This window comes from Triticum aestivum, chromosome 6D (assembly GCF_018294505.1).
Source record: "Triticum aestivum cultivar Chinese Spring chromosome 6D, IWGSC CS RefSeq v2.1, whole genome shotgun sequence".
NCBI lineage: Eukaryota > Viridiplantae > Streptophyta > Magnoliopsida > Poales > Poaceae > Triticum > Triticum aestivum.
In genome coordinates, this window is record NC_057811.1 from 337057219 (window position 1) to 337067661 (window position 10443).

The following is a 10443-nucleotide window of genomic DNA, read 5'->3' on the forward strand; positions in this document are numbered from 1 at the left end:
GTAGCGCTCCAACACAAGTCCGTTTCCTCCATTTTACGGTACGCCACACCCCTCCCGATCAACAGGACCCCCGTTTCGACCGTAGGAGGTCCGTTTCCTCTGTTTTGCGGTACGCCAGTCCCCTCCCGATGAACAGGATCCTGTTTCGAACGTGGCCAGTCGAACACAAGGCCGTTTCCTCCGTTTTGCGGTACGCCAGGCCTCGTTTCCATCGCCTATTCCGTCCAAGCCCTCCCGATGAACACGACCACGCATTCCGTTCCGACCCAGCCGGTTGGCTCCCACGCGCTCCGTTGCCTCCCGATGAACACGACGCATTCCGTTGCCTCCCCATGAACACGACGCATTCCGTTGCCTCCCCATGAACACGACGACGATGTTTCTCCGTTCTGACCCAGCCATGTACATGAGCCCTGGCCGTACGTATGCGCGAGTAGGCGTTCGAGACCCTGCCCATGTGTACGTACGTGGCCGTATTTTATTTCTTGCACCCTGGCCGCTGTACGTACGTGTACATGCTATGTGCGCGCCTCTACTTCGACACGTACGCGCCTCTACTACGACACGTGCGTGCCTCTACATCGACCAGTATATATGTACGTACACGTTCGCGACCAGAATGACAACGCTACGTACGCTTCGACCAGGTGGGTCCCGACTGTCAGGCACTTCCTTGCCTGCGAAGATGTAGCTGGTGGGTCCGAGCAGTCAGGGGGCCGAATCGTTTTTTTTTTCGGACGCACTTCCTTGCGTGCGAAGGTGTAGCTGCTGGGTCCCAGCAGTCAGGGGGGAATCGTTCTGTTTTTTTGCCCAGACGCACTTCCTTGCGTGTGAAGATGTAGCTGGTGGGTCCTAGCAGTCAGGGGGGCGAATCGTTTTTTCGGACGCACGTCCTTGCGTGCGAAGATGTAGCTGGTGGGTCCCAGCAGTCAGGGGGACGAATCGTTTTTTTTCGCACGCACTTCCTTGCGTGCGAAGATGTAGCTGGTGGGTACCAGCAGTCAGGGGGAAACATTTTTTTTCGAAATATGGTGGCCCGTCCGGTGGGTCCCCGTTGTCAGGTGGAGGAATAATTATTTTGCGCGTAATAAGGAGGCACTTCCTTGCTGCGGCCGTGGACCCAGCTGTCAGCCTCTCCACGTACAGTCCACGTCCGATGGAAGCCATTCCTTGACCACGTTGACCACGCCGCGCCGAGAGCACCAGGGCGGTGGACGACGGTGAGGCCTAGGAAGGGGACGACGCGGAGCCGGGGAAGACGCGGCAGTGGATGCCGACTCGTAGAGGAGTATGAGGGTTCACTCGTTCGGCTGCGGTGTGAGGCTGCCATCGCTACAGAATAAAAGGGGGTGTGGGTGCGTAGAGGGATCGCCTGGCCAGCGGTGGGAGTAGTAGGGGGCGGTGAGGCCTCCGCGGCATCACAGCCGGCCACGGGCGGCATGAGCATGCGACACGACCGGCGCTGCTTTGGGCGGCTGGAGCAAGAAGACCAGAGGTTGAAGAAGCACTAGGACCGTTGGATGGACATCGTACGGTCACTGGAGCTAGAATCGTTCATATATTGACTAAAGTTGACAAAGGCCTCCGTCCCAGTCAACCTAGTAGGCCCACAAGTCAGCCTCCCACCAAGGTGGGTCCCAGCTAGCTGGGGGCATTCATTTTTTTGTGCGTAATAAGGAGGCACTTCCGGTGGGTCCGAGCTGACAGCGGGGGAACGTTTTTTTCGCGAAATACGGTGGCCCGTCCTGTGGGTCCCAGCAGTCAGGGGGAAACGTTTTTTTTCACGAAATACTGGTGGCCCGTCCGGTGGGTCCCTGCTGTCAGGTGGAGGAACAATTATTTTCCGCGTAATAAGGAGGCACTTCCTTGCGGCTGCCGTGGACCTAGCTGTCAGCCTCTCCACGTACAGTACTCTTCCGATGGAAGTCGGTCGTTGACCACATTGACCACGCCGCCCCGAGAGCACCATGGCGGTGGACGACGGCGAGGCCTAGGAAGGGGACGACGCGGAGCCGGGGAAGACGCGGCAGTGGAAGCCCGCGCGGAGAGGAGTACGAGGGTTCACCGGTTCGGCTGCGGTGTGAGGCTGCCGTCGCCGCAGAATAACAGGGGGTGTGGGTGAGTAGAGGGATGCCCAGGCCAGCGGTGGGAGTAGTAGGGGGCGCTGAGGCCTGCGCGGCAGCACAGCTGGCCACGGGAGGCGGGAGTAGGCGGTCCCACCGGCGCTGCTTTGGCGGCTGGAGCAAGAAGATCAGAGATTGAAGAAACACGACGGCCGTTGGATTGACATCCAACGGTTACGTCTGCTAGAATCGTTTCTTGACGTATATAATAACTAAAAAAAATCTTGCATACGCGTCAACTAAACAGGCCCACAAGTCAGACCACTCCCTCCTTTTTTTAATAATTTATATATAGCTCATGGCAACTTCTTATGCAATTTATTGCAGTCGTTTTTTTGGTTGGCCTGGGCCAATTTCGCATATTTCTATGGGTTCCAAACTATTTTTAATACCGAAATGTCGAGCCAGATTTAAAGTACTTTGAAGATATATTTAAATTAGCTTAATCCTCAGTGAAATAGGAATCCAAAAATGTGAAAAAATTCAGAAATTATAAAGTAATTGCCAATTTGTCATCTGTTTTTATATTTACAACTCATTTCATATTACTTTCAAGATTTGCAGGCGTCTTGAAAGAGTTGCAGCCCATCAGGGCGTAGAAAAATAAGTAGGCCTGGATTGGGTATTCTTCAGAAAAATAAACCGGGCTCATTTTCACAAAGAAAAAATAGCTGGGCTGGTCACATGGTGAACATAAAATATAAGCCTGGGCTAGACGGGCCACAGCCCAGTTCAAACCCTGCTCCGTCTCAAGAATACCAAACAAAAAAATACTGCTCGAGTAGCTACGTCCCAGGTGTCAGGCGATCTTGTGCTGTTCTCTTGTCTATTTACTATATACGCTCACAATGTCGTGGGTCCCAGATGTCAGGAAAACACTAGGAGGAAGCATTTTATTTTTCCATGCGCTGACGTGGTGGGCCCCTACTGTCATCCTCTCCACGTACTTCTGCCGATTCCTGTTGTTTGTTGACCATGTTGACAACGCGACAGGGTGGCGCCGCGGCGAGCGCACCAAAGCGCGCGGAGGACGTCAGCGTTAATGATTTAGGAGACGGTGGGGCGGCGATGCGTGCGTTGAGGCGCAGCCAGACGTGGGAGGCGGAAGCAGGTGGCCCCGCCGGCACTGGTTTGGTTTTGGCGGCTGGAGGAAGACAGGACTGAAGAAACACGACAAACTGTAAAAGCAGCAGGAGTACTTAACAACCTTAACTGAAACCAGCAGGGGCACTTAACAACCAAAGCTGAAAGCAGTATGAGTACTTATACAAGTTCAACCGTACAAAGCACGCCTCGAACAGTGCTACTTTGCCTACAGTTAACCAAGGGTGAGGCCGCCAAGCCCCAGGAGAAGGCCCAGGCGCCACCCCGCGCATCCACAACCTTCTGAAAGCGGCTTCATCTCGCAACATGGTCAATAAACAGGATATTCGCTTTAGAGCCATGGAAAAGCATGAACATAATCTTCTGTCCTATTCTCTAAGATGGACGGGCCTTCATTATTTGAGACCACCCATGAATAAGTATCTTTTCACCTCCAAGGGGAATTGAGTAGGTCGACATAAACATCATGTTGTGACCAAGCGCAAGTCTGACCCGGCCATGGTCAGGCATCTGTATAGGAACAATAGAACTCGGCAGTTCCTGTTTCAAGAAGATCACACCTGTAAAACTGTGTATAAGCAATAGTTTATGAACAACATATATAACAGAAAATAGCTCGTACCATAAGTTTCTCGACACAGTTGGACCTGTTCAACGAGTGCAGCAGTGGCACACATATCCCACGTGGCCTTCCACCATTGAAACGCCCCACAAGGACCTCAAGACGATCAATAAAGTGTAGGAACTTGTGGGTGTCGATCCAGTCAACTTCAGTGCCATTAGTAATAGCCGAGTTATTACAGAGTAACAAACGAGCAGACTGCTTAACTCTGAAATAACCTACACGTGCCACCAATTATAAGAAAATATTAGTTAGAAGTAGCATCTTCGTGAGAGATTCGTTGCTACTTCTAAAGTTAAATTGTGATTAGTTAGACAGAATAGGTGGATTAAGAAGTAATCGAGGCAACAAGCAAGAACCAGATACAAAACTAACATGGATGAACAATTGGAACAACGTCGGGGTGGAAGATCGCAGTGAAGATGAGACCAGGTTCTGCTATTTCCATCAACATTCGTGCGCCAACTTTCAGTCTGTAACACTTGAGAAAGTTTATACAAGTTCGGCCATAAAAAAAGCAGCGATCTTCTTGGTTCATGAACCCAACTCGGAACTTATAACCATGCCTTGTCTTCACTGTGACCATTTAACTAGTGTATTCAGTTATGGCAAGGCCGAGCATCTTGAGTACATGTGTTCTGGCAGAGCAAATAATACACTGCAGGAAAAATAATATGAGAACACAGCATGTTCAAAAAAACCCCACCCTCCCGGATAGAAAAGAGGATTCTAGGAACATACTGTGCGCGTTTCAAAATGCTGTGTTAGGATGAGAAGGAACAAGTGTGGTGTCTCGCCGAGGGCGCAGAAACCTGTAGGGTACTCGCACTTTGGGCACTGCAAATGAAACACACTAGATTCAGTAGGAAGAAAAATGCATCAACGGCGGTGGCTGCCATCCTAGGATTACCTGCGACCAAGGGACTTGGATTTATCGGGGATGGATGAAGAATTCGTACCTGGTTCTCCATGAGAAAACCCTATGCAATGGCCGAGAGGGGGTTTTCTCTGAACAAGCAGACGAGGGAGAAGGGGATTCAGGCCGAGTGAAATATTGCCGCTTCGTTCGTCCAGCTTACTGCTAAAGCTGGAAAGGGGGGGTTGTGATTTGACGGCTCATTGGGCATTACTGCGGCGCTACGACCGGGGTGTGTCTACCATGAAGTTGTGCACTCTAATTTGTGCATATGGCACGTGGACCCCGTTTGCCGGTTGCCCCACATATCAGCGAAAGGAAGTAGAAAGATAGGAGTAACAAGTTACACATAAATATATATTTTGACAGAGAGATACTCCCTCTGTAAAGAAATATACAAATCTTTTATATCACAGGCTCACCTTGCCGAGAAATATACCCCCTCTTCAACGCACGGGCATTATGGGGGTTCAGCTGAGAATATAATACTCAGATAGGCTCACGGTTCTGGACTTTGGGCCGCAGGCCGACCCTGCATGTTTGGGGGCCCATGTGTTCTACCTCAGCGCTTTTCATATTGCAAGCGATCGGTACGGCGCTGGTTTTAGATGCTGTCGCAAGGCGAATACAAAAAATTGAATAAAGCACGGCAGCTGTTGGAATGAAATCGAACGACAGTTCCTAACCAGCAATCAGAGTTGCAATTCTATCAACGATATACCATGTGATAAATAATACTGTCGTACTACTTATACACACAGGACACTTGTTTCACCATGCCAGATTATTACATCAAAATCTCTCGGAGGATAGATCAGTTCGGTAGTTGCGTGCTGCTACTGAAGAATTTCAAAGTTGATTTGGACCAGATCTCCTCGCCGAGAAAGTTCGATTTTGACATCATCCCCTACCGCAAGATATGATTTAGATTTGAACCTTGACCATCCTTTAGCATCAATCATCATGCGACCATCCTTTGTACTTACGGTATATTGAGCAGGTTCATTCACACCAAGGCTGCGCATGGAAGAGAAACTTGGCCGCGGTCGCCCGGATTGTTGAACGACTCCCTCGTTGCTCTAGGAATTCTCTGTTTGCAAACAAGAAGACATACCCAAACAGTTAGATCAACACAGTGAATCATGTGAAACAACAAGGAAAGAAAAAAGAACGAGGCACTTGGGCGGCCAATGCTTACCAAGAAGGTGGACATGTCGGTTTTTGTAAGGACTTTGGTATATGAAGTGCGAACTGCAACCCAGTCTGTTGCCGGTGCAACTGCACGGGCCGGAGCAGATGCAAGTGCAAGTGTTGGTGCAGGTGCCGAAGCCGCTGCTGCTGCCGGAGATGGTGCTCCTTGTAGAGCTGGTGCCGGTGTCAGAGCAGGTGCCAGTGTCGATGCCCGATCCTCCGGTAGATCAGACTGATCCGCTGATGTGGTCAGTGCCCAATCCTCAGCTGGATCAGACTGAGCTGTTGCCATTGTCAGTGCTAGAGCAACTGCAGGTGCTCGATCTGTGCGAGACAGCGGCGATCGTGTCTGGTCTGCTATGATCAGCTTTCTAACTTGACTAGGATCCGTGACCGTGATCCAGTTTTTTTTTCATTTCTTTTAAATGCGAGAAGGACTAATTGTGGCGTTTTTATTAAACCAAACTGCAGTTCATCATAGGGATTTAGCTTGTACTCAGACAACAGACTGATCCAATTTTTTCCAGTAATATAAGTGATGGACGGTGCCTTCGTTACTGACACGACATAAGAAGTGAAACCTGCAAAAATAGCCATCGTAGAGCAAACCAAATGGTTTATTCTGTGATGAATGTCACATGGCAAAACCTGCATCATAAAATGGCAGGAAAAGAAAGAAAACATGACATTAAATCAATAAGATTTAGACAGTAAATCAATAAGATTTACTTGATGTGATACAAGTGAATCCTTACCAGGAAATCACTATGTTGAAGTACTAAACAGAAGATTGATCGTCCAACTACGCGTGGCATGCAGGGGCCCCGCCTACTCCCACAAGTAGGACAGTCCAAAGGTCGTGACAAATCGTATGGACCGAACATCCATGGGACTGGAAATCCTGGTGGGTGCGATAAACCCTGCAATGCATACATATATTGGAGTGTAACCATAATAGATAAACCGTCCTCACAAAAAATATGATCTGGATACTTCAAAATATACAGACTGAATTGAGTGGACAGACATTAACATAGACCGTTCACACACCAAAAGCGGCAGTACTAATAAACAATATAGGGTTCACAAACACAAATCAAGTACTGAACAATAGTACTTACTACAAACAAGCAAAGTTGCACTAACTAAACTCTGCAGACTATTTCTTGCCACCGACCTATGGGATGAACCCCGCATAACTGACTAGGCCATGGACTTCGTGTGAGATGTCTACATGCACCATCACCATCTTGTCAACCTTGGAGAACCTAACAGAGTGGTCTTTCCACTCATAAACATGATGATGAAGACAGGCTGCATCAGATTTGTTGGGAAGCTTTACAAGAACCACACCCTTCGAAATCGAAGGCACAGCCAGGAAATTATTGTGGTCAAGTACAGCCTCGAGAACACGCCTGACAACAATGCTACAGGAAAACACTAGTTCAGGACACGTGGCGACAAGGACACAGCAGCTGGATAGTTCAGCAGTAGAACTCATCATCAGGTCTTCCAGTTCACACGGCATGACATTGAGAACTTCATCTCCACCGCGGACCTGGTTCTAATTCAAACAGAAACCATATTTTATTACTACCTCCGTTCAGAAATATAAGATGATTTTCGATATTATACTCCATATATGACTACATATACGCACAGAAATGAGTGAACAAAGACACTAGAACATGTCTTCAAAGGCATGGGAGCAGAGGGATTACATGCAATATCCATAACACAAGTTACTGAGGAAAATATACCCTCTTAAAAGGTAGCATTGATGTTCATAAAGTACTCCCTCCGTCCCAAAATTCTTGTCTTAGATTTGTCTAGATACGGATGTATCAAGTCACATTTTAGTATTAGATACATCCGTATCTAGACAAATCTAAGACAAGAAATTTGGGACAGAGGGAGTAGTTGAAAGTAATCTATAAGAAATCAGTGTCAACCTCTCGCATGTTTTGGTCAAAAGAGGAAATTAGAACCGTCATTTGGCACACTAAAATCACATGCAAGATCACCCAGAAAGTTGTACTACCAGTACTAGTACTGCGTGTTAGATGAAAAAACACGATCAAGATCGAGAAAAAGAACGTCAACAAGAGACATTACCTGGAGTTGCTTAATGAGGGATCCCGGAGAGGGGGGGCTTGGACAGGGCGATGGCTTTGAGCCTGTCTGCGGTAGTCTCGGCGGGGTGCTTGCGCTTATTCGTACCATGAGCCTCGACGGTTTTGGCCAGAGCCATAGACATCACGTCGGCCGGTGCTCCGGCGTCCATCCAAGAGAGGAAGCTGAGAGAGAAGAGTGGAAGGAGGAACGAGATGAGGGAGAAGCGAAGCGAGTGGGAGTTTTCTTCAAGAGAGGAAGCTGAGAGAGAAGAGTGAAATGATGGTTGCTTCGTCCGTCCAACTTACTGCTGGAAAGGAGGGGGTTTTGTGATTTGATGGCTCATTGGGCATTACTGCGGCGGTTCGATCGGGTGGTCTACCGTCACTCTACTACGGAGTAATTTAGTGCATGGTTGGTGGACCCAGGTGCTGGCTGTCCCACACGTTGGCGAAAGTGAGTAATTTAGTGCATGGCTGGAGGAGGATCCGCACGGTAGAGCGTGTCCACTATTTTTCTGAAGAAAAAAATGATTACAGCAAGCGCTTCCACTCTTACGACGGAGGAGTGCGAAACACGGCAGCCACTTGAACATACACAGTGCTCCTACTACTAGGCATGTGCAGTGGTTCATACGTCAGTACTACACAATCTTGTTGCTAGTTTAGTAAGATATGACGATAACAAATGATGTTGTGCGCATGTCAACTACACCTATATGTAACATAGTACCGCTTTTTCGACTGTCCGGTCGAGAATGACGGTGAGATCAATGTTAACAGAACTAGGTCCACAGCGCACGGAGAGTACGATGCTACAGTACTCCACGAAACATGAACCATATGAAGCACGAATAGTGTTAGGCAGGGTGTATGAAGGGTGCACGGGATGGGAGCAAAAGTTCCCTTCTCGACCCACTTTTGGGTGTTTGGCAGAGTGCATGAAGGGTGCATGAGTCCACACTAGTAGGTTGACAAAAATACACGAAGAGGAAACAACTATATTGAGATGAGAATGCAACCAAACACACCCACACGCTTTGTGCTACAGTGACTAATCTGCACCGTCTGAGTTTGATCCAACGGTCATGTTGCGTCGAGACATGGACATGCCCATGCAGAGGGCGCCTAAACACCAGCGAAGTCCCTCTGCTTCTCGAGGCGCACGACGTTGGTGATGTAGGGTGCAACCGCCCGCAGAGCCTGCTCCCGGTCGACGGGAGCCAGCTCGTCAAAGACGGCGTCCAATGGCACGAATGGATTCCGGTGACGGAGCCCTGAAAGGATTCGCCCGGCAACGACGACGGCATCCCGCAACCCCTCCTTGTCCAGCTCAGCCCCCACCATCGCGCGGAGACGGCTCAGCTCCTCGGAGATATAAGTGAAGAAGGAGACCACGTCAGGAAGCCGCAGCTCGTTGAAGTCGACCGGGTGGTCGAACGGGTTTAGCCCGACGGCCGGCATCGTCGCGCTGGCACGATGGTAGGCATCGCGCAGCCGCAACACGTGCATGGCAACTTGGTTCACCAAGTGGCTGAGGCGATCCTGGACCTCGTCACGATCGGCCCGCTCGCGGTCCAGCCGGCTCCCCTGACGGCCTATCGTATCTCCCGCTTTCTGCAGCAACGCCGCCGACACCTCGAGCATCTTTGTGGTGGACGCCTGCCGCTTTTGAAGCTCCATGAACTCCCGCACATAACGGAGGAGCATGGCACTCCTCTCCTCCTTGAGCTCACGGAGCTCCATGTCCTTGGCCCTGAGCTCCGCATCCTTGGCATGGAGCGCATGTGTCAGGCGCCTCACCTCGGACTCCGTGATCTGCTGCGCCGCCATGGCACCAGGTAGAAGCAATGGGGAGAGTAAGCAAAGGGGGCGAAACGGCTGAAAGGCAATGCAATCTACGGGAAGGCGGAGGGAGCGGGGAATCTTTTGGTTTTCACCACGGTAAAACACCAGTCGACGACTTCTCACATCAGGGAGCAGTGGGTTTTTCCAGGCGGAGTCATCGTGACTAATTGCTGCCACGCCTGCTCCCGTCAATCAAAAAATTAAAAATCCTGCCGCGCCTGCTCCTGTCAATCAAAAAATTAAAAATCCTGCTGCACCCAAACACCAGAGCAACGCCGCGGTGGATATTTGAATTTACCTGCCGGCAAGTAGATAAAAACAGGGGTGAAAAAACAAATGTGGCGGCGGCCTAGCTAATCGGTCGAACTAGCCCAACTAGCTAGCCACTGTGCTTCACTGATGTACTCGGCGGGAAAGGTGGCCTTTCATGATTTGATGACTCATTTACTTGCTTCGGTGCTACGACCGAGGAGGACCCAGAAAATGCGCAGTAGGGCGTCCCACGTCAGGAAGAATATATGCGTGCAC